This window comes from Ovis aries, chromosome 6, assembly GCF_016772045.2.
Source record: "Ovis aries strain OAR_USU_Benz2616 breed Rambouillet chromosome 6, ARS-UI_Ramb_v3.0, whole genome shotgun sequence".
Classification (NCBI taxonomy): domain Eukaryota; kingdom Metazoa; phylum Chordata; class Mammalia; order Artiodactyla; family Bovidae; genus Ovis; species Ovis aries.
This window is the reverse complement of record NC_056059.1, coordinates 46,348,845-46,367,441: the sequence shown is the minus strand read 5'-3', so window position 1 is coordinate 46,367,441 and position 18,597 is coordinate 46,348,845. Positions and strand designations below refer to the sequence as shown.

The 18,597-nt window shown below is 38.5% G+C and overlaps 1 protein-coding gene across 19 annotated transcripts in view; it reads right to left on the bottom strand.

Moving 5' to 3' along the window:
- Positions 1 to 18,597, bottom strand: part of RBPJ (recombination signal binding protein for immunoglobulin kappa J region) — a 238,452-nt gene that overhangs the window by 91,540 nt on the left and 128,315 nt on the right. The window contains exon 2 of one of the 19 annotated variants that reach the window (XM_060416942.1): positions 8,871 to 9,090. The exons of the other annotated variants lie outside the window; for them this stretch is intronic. The gene's annotated coding sequence lies outside the window, so the exon portion shown is untranslated. The remainder of the gene's footprint in view (positions 1 to 8,870; positions 9,091 to 18,597) is intronic. 19 annotated transcript variants of the gene reach the window in all.

The window sequence follows — 18,597 nt, the reverse complement described above, 5'->3', positions numbered from 1 at the left end:
CCTCAGGGTCTTTACATCTGCTGTTTCTTCTTCCTCAAACCCTCTGCCACAGACATGCCTCATATTGTCACCTTATCCTTCAGGTCCTTTGCACAAGTGTCCCTATCTCAGAGACCTTCCAAAAACACTTTATCTTGTTGCAACCTCTTCCTGACACTCCTTATCCTATTTCCAGCATTCTTTCTCTTCTAAAGTCCTTATCTCAACAAATATTATACCCGGGATATAGCTGGCACTCAGAAACTTTGAATGTATCACCAGGGCTCAGTCTGTTTATGTCAGACAGTCCCAGCCTGAGGGAATAAGTGGGTTCCACATTGTGAAGGGTTGACAACGACACCCTCATTGATCTGTTTCAACATTTCACAAATTACCTAGTTTAATGACCTGAGCCTGCAGAAAACAGGTGAGGGACTTAAGATAATTCATGCAACAAAATAGCACTGGAGATAACACTAATAATTTAAGCACACTAAACAGATAAATGGCAAAATGGTACCTTTTCTTCTTAGTATTCCCTCTTTACCAAGTAAAAATGATTAACCAGATACAATAAGAGTCAAAAGAAAATAAAGAAAACTTTTTAAAACACAGATTTACACCTATTACCAACAATAACTTCTCCCTGTGTATAAAATTTGCCCCAATATACTAGCAAATGACAGTGTAAAGCAACAACAATTAGTAAAATACTTAAAATTTTAAGTACTTAAAAAATTAACAGATCTCTGGGTTGTGAGCTTTTTCTCTCTGGCAATATTTTAAATCACGATTTTCAGTTTAGAACTTTGGAAATCACTCAGTTTAGATGCTTCTTTTATGATTTCTTATAAAATAGTGTAAGGTAAGAAACACATACCATGGGGAAAAACTAATTTTTCCTGTAATGGTAGACAAGGCTTAAATGACCTGGGGAATAACATGAACATAAACCAAAATGTATTTTTCTTTCAGTAAATTACTGTATAACTATACACAGAAAATACTGTTCAAGATTATGGTAGGGAGAAAAACTAGTATTAGAAAAAATTACATACTATAGGATATTTGTCATAAAGTGAATAGTTATGTTTTTCTAATGTGCCTCAGTTTATACAGCCTTTGCTGGCTTCTTGATGAAATGCAAAGATTTCTAAGAAAATACAGGAAAATATCAGTATGTTCTCAGCTGCAAATTCATTCTACAGTTAAATATTTACTGACTGCCTTTTACATGACAGGCATTCTTCTAGGTACAAGGCATAGAAAACTGAACAAAAAGACAAGGTATCTTTAGGAGGGAGACTCTTTACTTATTTAAAACTTTTTATGGAAAATCTAGAATATCATCTGCTATGAGAGTGCCTACTTCACTCAGAATAAAAATTTATATAAAAAGCTTACTGAGATCCCATCACACAAGAAACTTATTCAATTCATCTTTCAATTAGCAAGCAAAGAAAATGACAACGGAACTGTACAGAGTACTACCAGATGTCATGGATATGGTTAATTACACAAAATACTGCAGCTTCATGAAATAAGGAGTAACCATGAAAATCTCTTCTACAACATAGAGGTTTGCTCTTCATACAAGAGCAAAGCACCTAAAAGGATTGTGAAATCAGACGAATTACTCATTTTTCTTTACACAAAGAGGTTCCCAAATTGATTACTTTTCCTGTGAAGGCATGGAGCTTCCTGTAGTATGTGATCCGGCAGTTATTTTTGTAAAATTAAAAACATTTAAGGTAAGCATGGCATTTAAACAATGGCATTTCAACTATAAAATTACATGATTTGTACAGAAATAAAACAACTTACAACTAGCTCTCTAAATGACTCTCATAAAGTATAAACCAAGATTTTAAAAAACTAATCATATTATATATACAGTTTAGAAAAATAATGAAGAAAACTAACTACACTGCTCTCCCTAAAAAATACTTGTAAAATAAAAAGGGGTTCTGCCATTCTATTAAAAGTTTCTTTATAATTTTCACCTCATTTGTCTCACAACATTTGAGATTTCTGTACATACTTCACTGTGAATATTAGCAAAGTACATTTCAAATAATTTATTACTACACAATCACATATACTGGGGTATATGTTAACTTTTTACTGATACAGGTAAACAACCGAAAGTCTAGAGACTATAACACAGTACAAAACAAAACAAACTGCCGCAGGAGGCACGCTGCTCTTGTAGTATACTCATCAAGACCCCGGAGACAGGCAATCTTCTTTTCACATGAATTAATTAAATCCACCATGCCTCAGTTAATCACTAGGGACACCAAGCCAAAAATAATAATAATATGAAAGAATCAACAAATAAACATCATCCCTTGAGGAGAAAAACAATACAGAATATTTTTCCTCATCAAAATGAGATAGTCAATGTGGAAAGGCTCTGAAAAGTTTAAGAAAATCAGTCAAGTTCATGAATGTCTCCACTGTCACAGCATTATTTAATTTGTGTCCCTCTCCCCAGCAAAAGCCACTTTTAACGTTGCCGTTCCATTAACACATAAGAAGCTGTACAATGTTATAGAAAAGGCAACAAAAGGAGTTTCAATTACGTTTACGTTTCATCCCCTTCCCTCATTGTGTTCCTTCCAATAAGCATATAAACAAATCAAGGCAATTCCACCTTAAAAAGCTCCATCACCACACCTAGGCTCCATTCCACCAAATTCTGAACCACTGCTCTTGAAAGAGTCGTCTCCACCTCCTCAACCCGCATCAAACCACATTTTAGCTCCCACCAGTTCACTGAAATTGTTTTTACCGATTTGAAATCCTGAAGTCCTAACTGGTGAGCACCTGTATTTATTTCATGTGCCCTCTTTGCAGCCTGTGACACAGCTGACAAGTTTCCCTCCTCCCAGAAGCACTCGCTTCATTTTCGTGACACTACATTGTCTAGGCTTTTGTTTCACCTCTATTGTTAATTTTCCTTGACTACTTTTTACACCTCTACCTGAAGTGCTGATGCTCACCAGAGGTTTGTCTCTGCTTAACTCCTGAGGAGATTTTGCCCACACTCCAGGTTTTAATTACTATCTAGCAGTCTTCAAGTTTATATTTCCAAAAGGGACCTCTTTCTCCCGAGCTCCAGAAACCACAGAAAAAAAAAAAATTTATACATGTAATTGGCCACTGGAAATCTTCAACTAACTCTCTCACACAGGCCTCAACACAACATGCTCAAAACCAAAAACTTCTCCCCACCAACACTAACTCTACTCTTCCACTAGGTCATTTATTTCAGTGCTATCTCATCCTAACAAATGGTACCACCACCTCCCACTCCAACAAAATGTGTAAAGCACCAGCTTTTCTACTTCTTGACAAATTTCTAATAACTCCAAAAGACTACTCTCACTCTTACAACTTGCCCCACGCAGTTATACTAAAGAAATAAAGCTCCATTCTGTCTTTTTAAAATGACGTGTCTTCACAAATTCTGTCATTAGATTCCTTTTGGATATCATTAAAAAATGACTTCAACTAACAAGCACATGAAAAGATGCTCAACATTACTCATTATTAGAGAAACGCAAACCAAAACAACGAGATACCACCTCACAACAGTCAGAATGGCCGTTATCAAAAAGTCTACAAATAATAAAAGCTGGAGAGGGTGTGGAGAAAGGCAACACCCCTGCATTGTTGGTGAGAATGTAAACTGATACAGCCACTCTGGAAGACCGGATGGAGATTCCTTAAAAAGGTAGGAATAAAACCACTATATGACCCAGCAATCCCACTAGGCATATACCCTGAGGAAACCAAAACTGAATGTACCCCCAATGTTCATCACAGCACTATTTACAATAGCTAGAACACGGAAGCAACCTAGATGTCCAAAGACAGATGAATGGATAAAGAAGCTGTGGTACACACATACAATGTAATACTGCTCAGCCATAAAAAGGAAGGCATTTGAGTCAGTTCTAATGAGATGGACGAACCCAGAGGCTATTATACAGAGTGAAAGTGAAAGTGAAGTCGCTCAGTCGTGTCCGACTCTTTGTGGCCCCGTGGACTGTAGCCCACCAGCTCCTCTGTCCATGGGATTCTCCAGGCAGGAATACTGGAGTGGGTTGCCATTTCCTTCTCCAGGGGATCTTCCCAATCCAGGGATTGAACCTGGGTCTCCTGCATTGCAGGCAGACGCTTTACCCTCTGAGCTACCAAGGAAGCCCAGAGTGAAGTCAGTCACAAAGAGAAAGATAAATATCATACACTGACACATATATATGGAATCTAAAGAGATGGCATTGATGAATTTATTTTCAGGGCAGCAATGGAGAAACAGACCTAGGGAACAGACCTATGGACACGGAGGAGGGGAGGGGAGAGCAGGGGAGATATATGGAGAGAGTAACATGGAAACTTAACAATACCATATGTAAAACAGAGAGCCAGTGAGAATCTGCTGTATGACTCAGGGAACGCAAACAGGGGCTCGGTGGCCAGCTAAAAGGTGGGATGGGGAGAGAGATGGGAGGGAGGGAACATGATGTGCCTACGGCTAATTCTTGTTGATGTATGACTGAAAACCACAAAATTCTGTAAAACAATAATCCTTCAATTAATTTTTAAAAAGTGACTTCAAAATACAGAGTAAATGTAGCTTACAAATGCAAAACTTTTAGAATCCTAATAGTGACTTGTGCCTTTGAAATTTCAGGAGCATAGGCATACATGTGGATCCCCAATATCTGTGTTTGAAAATTTCCAAAATGGGATTTCCCTGGCAGTCCAGTGGTTAAGACTCCACGCTTTCACTGCCGAGGGCCTGGATTCAACCCCTACTCAGGGAACTGAGATCCCACAATCCAGGCAGCAGGGCTCTTCCTCACCAAAATAAAATTAAAGGAAAAGGAAAACAGACTCATGGGGTGGGGGTTGGGCGGGGAGATAATCTTATTAACAACAAGAAAAAGCTTCACATTAGAGCAGAAAAAAAGGCACGATTTTGTAATTTTCAATAACTGTGTCACTATATCCTCTGAAAATCTTCCTCATACACAAAAGAAACCTATCCTTAATCCTAACAAAAACCTACCAGTGCCTCAAAGCACTGGATGGGCTAGTTACCTGACCAAGCAGAAATGAAAACAGCGCACTGATGTCAGAGCTAATTAAGAAGTATCCATTACTAGGTGATTCCTCTCATAGGAACAGACTAAGTTCCCCCAGGCCACATGGGAATTTCATACACTTCCAACTTTTGGAAGTTCTCAAGTTCACTAAGTCATTCTAGTATCTACATTCTAGTATCTACATCACATTCTATTGCCAGGTGTCATCTTTCTGAAGTATACCAAGTTGGTGTGATTAGTAAATAGTCCAACATAAACAAAAACCTCAGGAGCACTGCCAGAGATGAGTGCTGGAAAAGCCATCTATTCATGGAAATAATATTTCTATTTCCCTAGTGATTACAGCTACCAGTGACAACTGTGAAATCCCAAGAAAAGAAAATTTAACTGCCTCAAAACGTTAATTATTCATATAAACTAGCCAAAAAACTAAAGCTAAATGTTACACAAAGGGCTCTCTAATCCCCCTAATACTTTTGGTTAATTATTCCACCGGTAGTCTACATCTGCTCTACTAAAATCTGATTATGAATCAGAAGTAACTCACTGGGAACACTTTTATATCTAAAAGTGATTGTGGATAATAACTACAATTCACAAAAACTGTGATTTTTAATGTGCATAAAATCCTGTGCTACACAATAAAAGAATAGACGTTACTGTCAAAGTTTAAACTCTCAGGGGAAAAAAAAAAAACCTCTTAAACTCTCTTAACCACTAAAAAGAATGAGACATATTCAATCTGTATTTTTTTAGTATCTTCAATAATAAGCAGTTTATGATTAGGAAGCATGTTAAACATTGCCTTTACAAATAAAGTGAATATATTAGGTTGATTTAAACACACAGCTTAGAGGTTTGCAAATACGTACTCTAATAACTGCATAAACACTGGCCTCTAATCCCACACATACAGCTATGGGAGTTTTCGCTTTGTTGATTTTTGGTCAGAGTCTCGTTTGTTTTAACTACTGTTCTTCAACCATTCCCTCTTTTTTCTTGTCTTTTTGAAATAAATTATTTTCTAAAATGAAGAAATTTTATCTTCTAGATATTTTAACAAAAAATAACCGAGGTTCCCTTATTTCTTGTCGCTCAGTTTTAGGCACGATCTTTGGAGAAGGCAAGGGCACCCCACTCTAGTACTTTTGCCTGGAGAATCCCATGGATGGAGGAGCCTGGTGGGCTGTAGTCTATGGGGTCACGAAGAGTCGGACACGACTGAGCGACTTCCCTTCCCTTTAGAATCTCAGAGGAAAACTATCTTTAATAATTTATACTTACCTATTTGTATCTGCTCAATAACATATTAAAACCATATACTTTTGATATGAAAACAGGGATATACACTGTGGCTAAAACACTATGTAGGAATTAATTATGTGTGTGACTGTGTGTTACTCACTCAGGTGAGTCTGACTCTTTTCAACCCCACGGACTATAGCTGGCCAGGCTCCTCTGCCCATGGGATTCTCCAAGCAAGAAAACTGGAGTGGGTTAGTTCCAAACAATCCAACATTTATAGCTTTAAACAGCAGACATAGGTAAAGCATCATTCATAAGTACTTGCTTATGAGTAACTGCCCAACGCAAAAATATTTGATGACAGAAACCATGTTCATAAACCAACTAAAACTACAGTTTACCTTTACTGTACACATATCCAAGTAATACAGTTAAAGATCATCAAAAAGTCAAGCAAAATATCCCAAATTCCTTCAAAGTCGTAAGAAACGGAGAGCAGTCATAGAAATGACTGCTCCAAAGAGTCCCAGAATAGAAACACTCTCTCTGTACTGTCCTAACTCATCCCTCTCAAAACACATTCACCCTTAGGGAACAAACACAGCATTCACTGCAACTGTGGTACCATTTGTGAGCGGCCTTTCATTGCTCCGTAAGGCTCACCACTGCAGATGTTCATCAGGTTTTAAGCCACATCCACAGCTGCTGTCTTAGTTAGAAAAACAACAAAATGTGACAGCAAAAAAACTTTAACAGTTTTACATAAAATGAAAAGTACTCCAGTATAATAAAAAGAATGTATATATCTCAAGTACCAAAAACATGAGACTCAAAGTCATTTTTAATAGCGATACCTTTCACTTACATGGTGTGAGAATTGCTTTCTAAGGCCTTCCAGCACATACGGTATCATTTCTAACTTAAAGCCTAGATCCAAGATATCAATTACACAGAAAATAAGTGAAGCAGGGATATTATCAAATTAGTTAGTGGTGAAGTGTGTCTATTTCATGACCACCAGCCTGTGTTCTTTCAAAAACCTTCCTTCCAAAATCATATAACAAACTTTAGAAGCAAAAATCCCACATAAAACTGTTCTTTAAAAAGTCTATTAAAAAAAAAGTCTATTAAAAAAAACTCCTGTATAAACCGACTCCCTATTCAACTTTACCCTCCTGATTCAGATCTGTTCTCTGCCTGGACTGAGGAAGGGGCTCCTGTGGTTAGTGAGCACAGCCACTCATGTGCTGATGGGTGACTAAGAGTTAACCACACAGGGGAAGGGAGGATGCCTGGTAGCACCATCATCAGATGATGTTCGTGGCAATGGGACTGGAATCCAGAGACATGAGTTTGAATTTCAACCCCCCACCAACCAGCAGGTGGACTTGGTAAAGTTTCTGTAAAACAAAAGAACACTATCTTCCTCTCCAGACAATGGCAAGGCCTTCCATCCCTGGGCTGGGAAGATTCCCTGGAGGAGGGCATGGCAACCCACTCTAGTATTGTTACCCGGAGAATCCTCACGGACAGAGAAGCCCAGTGGGCTACAGTCCATGGGATCACAAAGAGGTCAGACACAACTGAGCAACTAAGCACAGCACAGAGCAAATGCAACAACAGAGCTCAAAGCTGCTGCTGCTGCTGAGTCACTTCAGTCGTGTCCGACTCTGTGCAATCCCATAGACGGCAGCCCACCAGGCTCCCCCATCCCTGGGATTCTCCAGGCAAGAACACTGGAGTGGGTTGCCAATTCCTTCTCCAACGCATGAAAGTGAAAAGTAAAAGTGAAGTCGCTCAGTCGTGCCCAACTCTTAGCGACCCCATGGACTGCAGCCACACAGGCTCCACATTAGATGAATCTGTATCTATACCAGGGAGCCTATAAAATTTTTTAAGTATAACATACAACAGTAAAAGTAGGACTTTAAAATCAATGACAAAACAACAGCATTCAAATAGTGATGCAGTTATAACACTTCATTTATTCATTCATTCAACAAACACATATTGTGTACCCACTATATTCCAGTGGGGAAGAGAAATAAAGTAAAAAGCGAATAACATACATGCCAGTGAGTAAAATAAAACAGGGAAAGAGGACAAAATGTGGAATAAAAAGTAGGATAAATAGAGTAAAATGAAAAGCACTATAAAGGAGATTAAAAAAAAAAAAAAGGTGCCAGTGAGGTGGGCAACCAGAAGTGTGGTATCTTAGAAGTTAAAGAAAAAAAAAGTTCGAACTAGATATCAAATGCCACTGATCAAGTCAAGTCAAATAACATTGTTGGGCGGGGGGGGGGGGGGGGGGGGGGCGGGAAGTAGAGAAATAGGAACTAGTGGGGAATGGGGAATCCAGATGAGAAAAAGCAGCATGTCTGTATACTGTCAAGAACGCTTCACTAAAAAGGCAAAAATTGAGACCAGCGGGAAGGCCAGAGAGCTAGCCAATGTCACAGAGTAGCTGAGAAAGCAAGGGATCTAAGGCACAAGTAGAGAGTTGGCCCTTAAGTTTCCAAGTATAGTCACCCCACTGTAAGCACTGCATGTCTCTGGGAGTTGGGATTTTAGATGTGCAGTGGAACTATCTTATTCACTCTGCTACATTGATCTTTGTTTACAAGGAATATGTATTTGTCTAAATGACTCTTTTTAGAAAACTCAAGACAGGATTTTAGGATGGTGGTGGGCACCAGCTTAGTTTTTCAGCCTTTCCACATAAAAAGCACCCAGACAACAAAATCAAAATCTGTGGACAACATTTAGAAAAAAATTAGGTTACCAGGTAACCCCACAAACTCCCAATACTAACACGTGTACAATAATGAACTACCAAAAGCCACAGATTAAAGAAGGAAGCAATTCAGGAGTGCGGAGGAAGGAGTAGACAAGACTATGTATGACAGTGGTCCAACCAGGAGGCGAAACTGGCCTGGAGAATAAAACAATGGCAGTGAGCAAGGAAAGGAGAGCCCAGAGTATGAAACAGCTCAGCGGTAAAAGAAGCCACCTGCAAAGCGGGAGACACAGGAAACTTGGGTTTGATCCCTGGGTTCGGAAAGATTCCCTGGAGAAGGAAACAGCAACCTACTCCAGTATCTTGCCTGGGAAATCCCATGGACAGAGGGCTACAGTCCACGGGGTTGCCAAAGAGTCAGACTTAGCGACTAAATAACAACGCCTATTTTATAGGATGCTGTAACAGGTCTAGGTGGTAGGAAAACACATGTTTTGGAAAAAACAAATTTGGCTGGCCTACAGAACAACTAGTAGTAGTTTTAGAAATACAGATCTACACATCTGAGGCAATGATACAAATATAAAGTCAAAGAATAGATAAAGCAAGGAAAGAAACAGGCTGCAAACCACAATGTTTAAGACTAAAGATGGAAGAGGTAGAAAAGATGAAATGCTCAAGAGGTTAACACAGTGTCTTAATAGTCAAGAACAAAGACATCCTGGTCAACAAAACACAAGGATGCAGAAAAATAAAACCAGGTTTTGGGAGCCAGTTGAAGGGTTATTTATTGATGGTCTGGGAAAAAAAGTCAGATTTTAACATGTAACAAAAGAAGGATATAAAAATAAGTGGTAAAGCAGTGGCTTCTAAGAAATGTACGAAAGGAAATCAGCAGTAAGTAAATTCTTGGAGAACAGCCCAGTCTGGCAGCCTGTTTGCATACATGCATGAGATCCTCACAAGAATTCTGAGATATACTCCCCATTTACAATTGGGGAAACTTAAGTTACAACACAATTATATAACTTATACAATGTGTATACAAAATAATTAAATGACCTGAAAATTGGTCTCTAGGCGGAAAAGGAGTAAGATGATGGACCAAAACTAAAAACACAAATTGGGGAAAGAGGATTTAACTGATTTAACTTTATCCCAGGAGTATCCGACAGGATTATTTTTAAAATTTTATTTACAGACAAATGATGCTACTTGAGAGAACCTTTTGAGTTCAAACACTGGTCAAAAATAAAGGTTTATTTTTGAAGTGCTGTAATAGAGAAGGATATAATAATCTCCTAAGGCTCGTATTAGACTTACTTATATCTGGGACTGTCTTGCCATCTAACAAAGCGCTTGGAAGCTTTCAAATGATTAACATTTAGGTGGAGAGATAAACAGAAGCTCTCTGAGTACAGGGTAGGACAGTGACAAGGAAGAAGGAAAGCTGTGTGAGCTTGGGTTAAATCATTAAATCCCTGACCCTCAGACTTATCTATAAAATGGAGATACCATCACCCTTCACAGTGTAGTTGAGGTCTCAGTAGACATTCAACCAAAATGTCAGTTCCCTAATCCCCTTAAATATTTTGTTTGCTTTAAAATATATATATATATACACACACACACACACACACACACATCTGGTTGCTAAACTAATGACATTTTAAATATAGAATGTTAGCATTTCCATTTAAAACAAAGTTTAAGAATATGCTCTCTGTTGATAACAGCTAATTTCCTACTGGAAGACTACAGTGGCTCACTTTACATGACATATTCAAGTAACTTTTGAATTTCTTATAACAAATATATTATTTTTCCAACAAGAGAAATAATCCAGATGAGCGTTACAGATGATATTAACTAGCCCTTTAAAAAAAACTTCCACATCAGGATAGTCACTTCTCTGAAATAACTGTAGAAACAGGGTAAAATGAAATGGAAAAATAAATCAACAGCACACCTAAGCTGCTACATGAATTTAAAGTCTTATGTAATTTAAAAGATTTAATTTTCCAACTGACAACGTCAAGGACTTACAGCTAAGAAACAAAGTGTAAAGGAATAACATGCCACTAAATTCTGTATTAAAATGTACCCATCACACTGTAGCATAGAAGAAAGCCAGAATGAAATGTGACTTATCAATAACTGTGAAATAAATAATCTTTGAAAGCTATAACTGTCTAGGGTTTGTTTTTTTTTTCCCAACATTACAACAGTGAAGCAACAACTCCCATTAACTCAGCACTATCCACTTAAATCAAATAATGACACTCATTACTATAAGCTACAAGTAAACCACCAAACCAAAACCATCCCTACTATCTTTGGAATGCTGAAATGGATTTAATTCACTTCCTTGTCATTTGGATAAGAAGAGATGATAGACAACAGATTTAATAAATTCCACAGTCAAGAGGGGCTTCCCTGGTGGTTCAGATGGTAAAGAATCTGCCTGCAATGCAGGAGACCCAGGTTCGATCACTGGGTAGAGAAGATCCCCTGGAGAAGGAAATGGCTACCCACTCCAGTATTCTTGCCTGGAGAATTCCATGAACAGAGGAGCCTGGCAGGCTACAGTCCTTGGAGTCGCAGGAGTTGGACACAACCTAGCATCTGAGCAGTCAAGAGGGTAATATTATCTTGACATAAATACACTAGAAATTCACTGTATGAAAATCATCAAATTTATAAACAAGCTCATCTTTCAGTATACAATTTCAAGTTGTGGCCTCCATCCATGGCAGTCTTCTTTTCTCTCTACCTCCTCTTCCGCCATTTTTCTTCCAGAAGTTTTGGAAATAGCCAGGTGCAATTTAGTGCCCAGTGGCAGAACTAAGAAGCTATGGAGGTAAGAAGCAGAGACTGGAGTGAACCAGGGGTTAAGTGAACCCAGGCAGTTCCTGCATAGCGGCAACTAAAGCAGAGTGGCTGAGGAGATGTGCAGTGAGAACAAGGATGTGGCCGCCTTGGTCAGTCAATATACAGTACAAGATAAAGAACAGGGAAACAGAAAAGGGGAAAGGCTTCGAGTTGACGTCTGTTAAGCAAACTGGCAGTCGCACTCCTAAGCCTGGGGCTGCAAGATCTGTATTCTTCATCTAAGCCCACAAAAATAGGGGAAGAAAAGTATTTTAAAAAACAAAGTGCATGTAACTTCAAAAGGCAGCAGAGTGGTTTAAACACAAAAGAATAAAAGACCAGCATAAAGCTCTTCCCACACTAGTCTCAGCTCAGATACTCAATGTGTCTCAGCCATTAGCTACGGGTAAATTATTTAATCTGTGCCTACATTTCAGTGAGTAATTACTTTAGAGCATATGATTAACAAAGTCTTTTCCAGATCTGAAGTTTGCTGAATCTAATGGATATAACAATTTTTGTCACACAGGATGCAGTTACTTTCCATGATGTTATTCCACAACAAGAAGAGGACAGCATACCAGAATATAAATAAGAGGATATAGAATCGTAGTCCGGTATCCCTACAGACCACACTTCTCCATCATCTTTCATTAAATCCAAGAAGAAACTGATTCCCAATCTTCTTTAAAACGATCCACAAATTCCTAAGAAAGAACAAGGCCTAAAATCTAAGACTTCACTTTAAATACACTCAGCAGTGGAAAATTTGATCACCTGTCAATTTCACTAAGCTTCACTTCAGCTTCTTTTCACAGGACATACTCTAATGCCATTACACTTTCTGTTTTTCAACACTCTAAGTTAGGTTTCTATTTGCTATATGTTTCATATCCCACTTCAGAAAGTACAGTCCAAAACTGGCAGAGAGCTGAACATGAATGAATCCAGTGGGTCATTTTATCAATGGGCTCTACATAGAAAAACCAATCTAGTTGAACGTCAGCTTTATTTATCACTTAAACTAAGTGCCACCTAGCGGCAAGTTTTATATTTTATTAAATCCATTCAAGTCCTGTTCATCCAGCAAGTATTGTACAATCTAGCCAATAGCAGCTGCTCCACAATTATGCAACGTAAGTAAAATAGTGATCCAGTTTCTATGAAGCTCAGCTGATAGATTAAATACACAGACAGAAAAAAAGATAATACAGATGTATTTACATACTTGCAGAAAGATGTCTAATGTTACAAAAGTATGTCAAATATTACAAAAGTATGCAAAAATACTCAGTATTTACTTAAAACCTGGTGGAAACAGACTCCCAGCTCTGTAGGTGCTCTTCCGCCTGTTCACCTCATTCAGACTTTCCCATTTGTAAATACTCAGTTAGCTAGGTTTCAGCAGATCCCCTGGAGATGGGAAAGGCTACCCACTCCAGTATCCCGGCCTGGAGAATGCCATGGACTGTATATTCCATGGGGTCACAAATAGTCAGACACAACAGGGTGACTTTCACTTTCTCCAGTTAGTGGATAAATCAGGAGCTCTGTACAGAACTATATAATTTTTTGCATGAAAAATTTCCTCATATCCAAATCAAAAGTTAAATGATTTGAAAAAGTATGCTGGACACTATGGAGACAATAAACAGTTCAGGGGTTGCCATGATGAGATAAGGGAAAGAGAGAGAAATGGACAGGCAGGGCCCAAAGGATTTTACAGGGCAATGAAACTACTCTGTGTGCTACTACATGGGAGATACATTTGTAGGTGTATTTGTCCAAGGCCTTCCCAAGTGGCTCAGTGGTAAAGAATCTGCCTGCCCATGCAGGAGCCACAGGAGATGCAGGTTCAATCCCTGGGCTGGGAAGATCCTCTGGAGGAGGAAACAGCAATGCACTCCAGAACCCGTGTGGGATAATCTCATGGACAGAGGAGCCTGACAAGCTACAATCCACGGGGTCGCAGAGTTGGAGATGACTGAGCACGCACGCACACACACACTTGTCCAAACCTACAGAATGTACCCCAATGTACAGTGAACCCCACTGTAAACTATGGATTTGGGGAGATATAACGTGTCAATGTAAATTCATCAATTATAACAAATATATCACTCTACTGGGGGATACTGATAACAGAGGTGATTTGTGTGGGGGCAAGAAGTACATAGAAAATATTCCCCTCAATTTTGCTGTGAACCTAAAACTACCGTTTTTAAAAAAAGCTCCATTTAAAAAAGAAAAAAGGAAAAAAAAAAAGCAAATCTCTGGTGGTCCAGTTGTTAGAGGACTCAGCACTTTCGCTGCTGAGAAACAGGTTTGATCCCTGATGGGGGAACTAAGAACCCGCAAGCCATGCAGCACAGCCAAAAGGAAAAGTATGCTGGGAAAATAAAGCAAGATCTTGGTGCAGCAGCACTTTTCTAAAAAGAGAACAGACCCTTGTTACAAAAGAAGTCATTTATAATAATAAAAGAATCTGTAACACTGATTCCCTATTTTATAAGGCAACTACTATTGTAGTTATATAACACAATCTTTATCATGTAATTTTTAAAAAACAGGGTTTCATAAAGCTGTGCTTCCCTCATAACTCAGTTGGCAAAGAATCCGCCTGCAACGCAGAAGACCCTGGTTGGATTCCTAGGTCAGGAAAATCCGCTGGAGAAGGGACAGGCTATCCACCCCAGTATTCCTGGGCTCCCCTTGTGGCTCATCTGGAAAACGATCCATCTGCAATGTGGGAGACCTGGGTTCGATCCCTGGGTTGGGAAGATCCCCTGGAGAAGGGAAAGGCTACCCACCCCAGTATTCTGCCCTGGAGAATGCCATGGACTGTATAGTCCATGGGGTCGCAAACAGTCAGACATGACTGAGCAACTTTCACTTCAAAGCAATCAACACTTTTCCTAGTTATACAAACTTAGTGAGAAAAAAATTCTTATTCATTTATAACTCTAATTAACACATACACAAAAAACATTAGTTCTAGGGCTAAATTAAATACATTGAATATAGAAAAGAAAGCATGGGTGGGGAATTTAAAGGGGTCAATTTGATTTTCTAGTGTATTCCATCTGCCATCCAACTAGTGCAGCATCTTCACTGCTAGGCGTTTGCCACTTAGGATACCTAAGAAGCAGTAATTTCTTTTTGCTTTTGTAAACTTAAATAATTTCAATATTCCCAAAACTGTCATGAACTTACAACCTGACTAAAAAGTTGTCATGCTCATCACTCTGCATTGTCGAAACACAACAAACCTACACAAACATTTATACAGCTAAGTAACTACAACCAATTATACAAAGCAAGCCACAGTGCCCCCCAACACTTGTTTCTTCCCCAGTAGTAAACTGTGTACAGGAAATGCATTACCCTTTTCACACCATCAGGATATCATTTCACCTCCTGAAGCAGAAGCAGGCCTAGTGAAGCATAAATGATATCATGATGTTGCGCCAGGCCTACAGGGCATCCAGAACTGTGGGCAGGGTGTCTGAGAGATGGTAGCAATTGGACATTCAACGTTCCTTCATCATTATAGCTGTCCAAGCGGAGACTAGAGTGACTAGAAGCAGACCCCAAAAAGTTGGGGATTACTCCGTAACAACATGCACAGTCAAAGCAATAATGTACCAAATATGTCTGCTCAAAACGCCAAGGAACATACTTCAAGGGCTGTGGTCCTCTAAATACACTGCTCCTTTCTAAAACATGACCCACAAACCACAGGTTGCAAGATAAAAAGGTCCATCTTGAATCCTGACTGCAAAAGGTTACCAAAAGAAACTGATTACTATAATTAAAGTATTTGTACACAGAACTTTATGATTTACAAATTACTTACACACACACTGTTTTATCTGACACATATTTAACCTTACTTGATAGTCAGTGTGCCTCACCGATAAATACAACAAAAATATCATTCGTTATTTTATAGAGGTAGAACCTGAAGCTTGGAGAGATTATCTGTGAGTAATTTGTGTACAAAGCCTGAGTCTTCCTGAAGATTACCAACTTATTTGGTTCAAAGACATGGATCCCAAAAGAAGCAGTCTATAGAGTTCTAAGGTTTAATATATGTCCCTATGCATCTAAGAAGTATTTAAAACACTTAAAAATGATGTAACCTTGTGAGAAACACTGAATAGTCAACTGAATATACCAAAAAAAAAAAAAAAAGATATTTAAGCCTGTCAGTTTGTACAAACAATACACTATTTTCTAATAATCCAAAGGAGCTTTTGCCTAAGAATTGTACTGCAGTATTCTCAGGAGCTATGGGCTGCCTTCAGCTGAAAATATAAATTCCTTTGGGTATTTCAGCAGCTAAGTTCCTTATGGAATCAACATATTCCGTATACACATCAAATTCTGCTTACACGAACCATGTTGTATCAAGGCTTCAAAGTCCTCCAAGTCCTTTGTCCAAAAACTTTTTACTGAAGCTCCCATCATGTTCTAGACACTCTTTTGAGTATAAGAATACAGTATGAAAAAAAATTGTGTTACGACACTTCCAAGTGAATTACACCTGGTTCTTTAAGAATACATGCAGAGGCACTGAACCCAGCCTGGTGAATCCAGTTAGAATATCCTCAGACCCAAATCTACAAACACCAGCACTTGTCAAGCACGTAGATATATTAAACTGCTGACTGAGCCCAAGCAAGGAACTCCAAATTCTTAAATATGGCTGGAGAATTGAATATGAAGGGACAGAAAGGCAGACAGTCTCACTGAAGAAAAGGTAAATGAAATAACTATAGAAGCCCCTACATGCCATCCTAACATTTTTTTCAGCACCTGCTTTGTACCAAGCATCCTAAAATGTTTTATTCCATTTACTTTTCACAGCAACCCGCTGAGCTAAAAATAATTACCCTGCAACTCATGGAGGAGGCAAGGAGAGGTGAAATCGCTTGTCAATCTTACTGAGGTTGTGGCAAAGACAAAATAGGAACCCAGTTCAGATTAAATCCTAAGTGAGCTCATAAACTCTGTACTCTGCTGCCTCTCTTAACAAAAGCTGCTAGGGGGAGCCATTGAAAGGTTTTTAAACTAAGGAGTGAAGTGATCAGATTCACTCCAGAAAGACTATGTGGAAGTTGGACACAGAAGGTGAGTCTACAAGCAGAAAGAGCAAGCTGCAATGTTTATAGCAAGACAGGCGAGAACGATGACAGCATGAACTGTGGCAGTGAGGATGGAAGAGACAGATTCAAGAGTTCCTCAGAAGAGAAAATTATTAGTTCTTAGTGATTAAATCTAAAGGGTTAGTTTTAGAAAGAACACCTAGTTTGCAGAACTAATGGGACATGACATCATCTACCAGGAACAGAGAAGCAACAGGTTTTGTTTGTTCAATAAATATCTACAGTGTCTCCCAAATGCAAAAGACTTTCCTAGGCCAAAGGTCAAGTCCAAAATTAAGGTCCTGCTTGTTGGAAAATACTGAGAGCAAATGACAAAGTGTTAAAAAATATATCAGGTATACTGAATATTAGTTATTACTATTAACATTCTGGCCTAGAGTCTAACGAAAACGTTTTGTGCTACCACTTTAAAAAATTACCATGTGTGGAAAACAAATCAACAGAGGAAAAGTATCCCACAATTTAAAATGTGTTATTACATCTGAGTCTGACAGATCTTCAGTCTCTTACACAACACACACACACACACACACACACACACACACGCCCCTTGTAATTTGTTTTACTTATCCCTGTCCCTTTTTTAAAAAAAGAAAGAAAGAATCGATTTTACTACCCAAACTATAGTACATATTCAGGGGTTTTTCATCCCACTATCACCACTGTGATTTCCCAAGAACTTTAGTTCATACCCTTCTACGTGATTTTCTATAAAATATGACATACTTCACATCAGCTTATTTCAGTAAGAATTCCTAGATTTTTAGCCACACCTTTCATCCAATGAGGCTTTCTGCAAATCCTAAGGCACAGCAGTCCTGTGCAGATGTGGCAAGTTACTACAATTCCCATTTTACTACATAGTTAGGAAATTGGCCCAGGGGAAGCAGAGTAACTTGGAAATAATCACAAAGCCAGATGCCAAAAATAACAACTTTTAGTCAATCCATGAGAAAATACTGCCCCTAGTTGAAATAACATGAGATTTTGTATTAGGAGGAAGCAAAATATAAAATGATGTTTTAAAGCCAAGTCCTAGGTTCTTAAAATACATCTTTAAAAATGACCAAATACCACAATTAAGATTTGCAAGAACTTTCAAACACCATTTTCCCCCTAAAACTTTGTCCATCAAGAGTGGCAAAGATTGTTTAATGAATTACAGCCGTCAAGAGTGGCTTCCTCCTCTCCCCAAATTATTTTTTATCTTAGCCACTTAAGATACTGATAGAAATCGGCTGGTATAGAACAATAGGTTAAGTTTTAAACTTATTTAGAATCCGTATGTTAGAATAGTTGTGAAAATACTGAGTCTCTCATACTTCTTCCTGAAAATATACTCTACAGACCCATCCGCAATTTGCATGCACAATAAATTTAAAGCTTTAATAGTCAATAATCTGAATGAAAGTTTCCCAATCACAACTCATGCTGTATGTTTCTAAATATGCTGCTGTTTGACATAATTTAATAAAAGTGC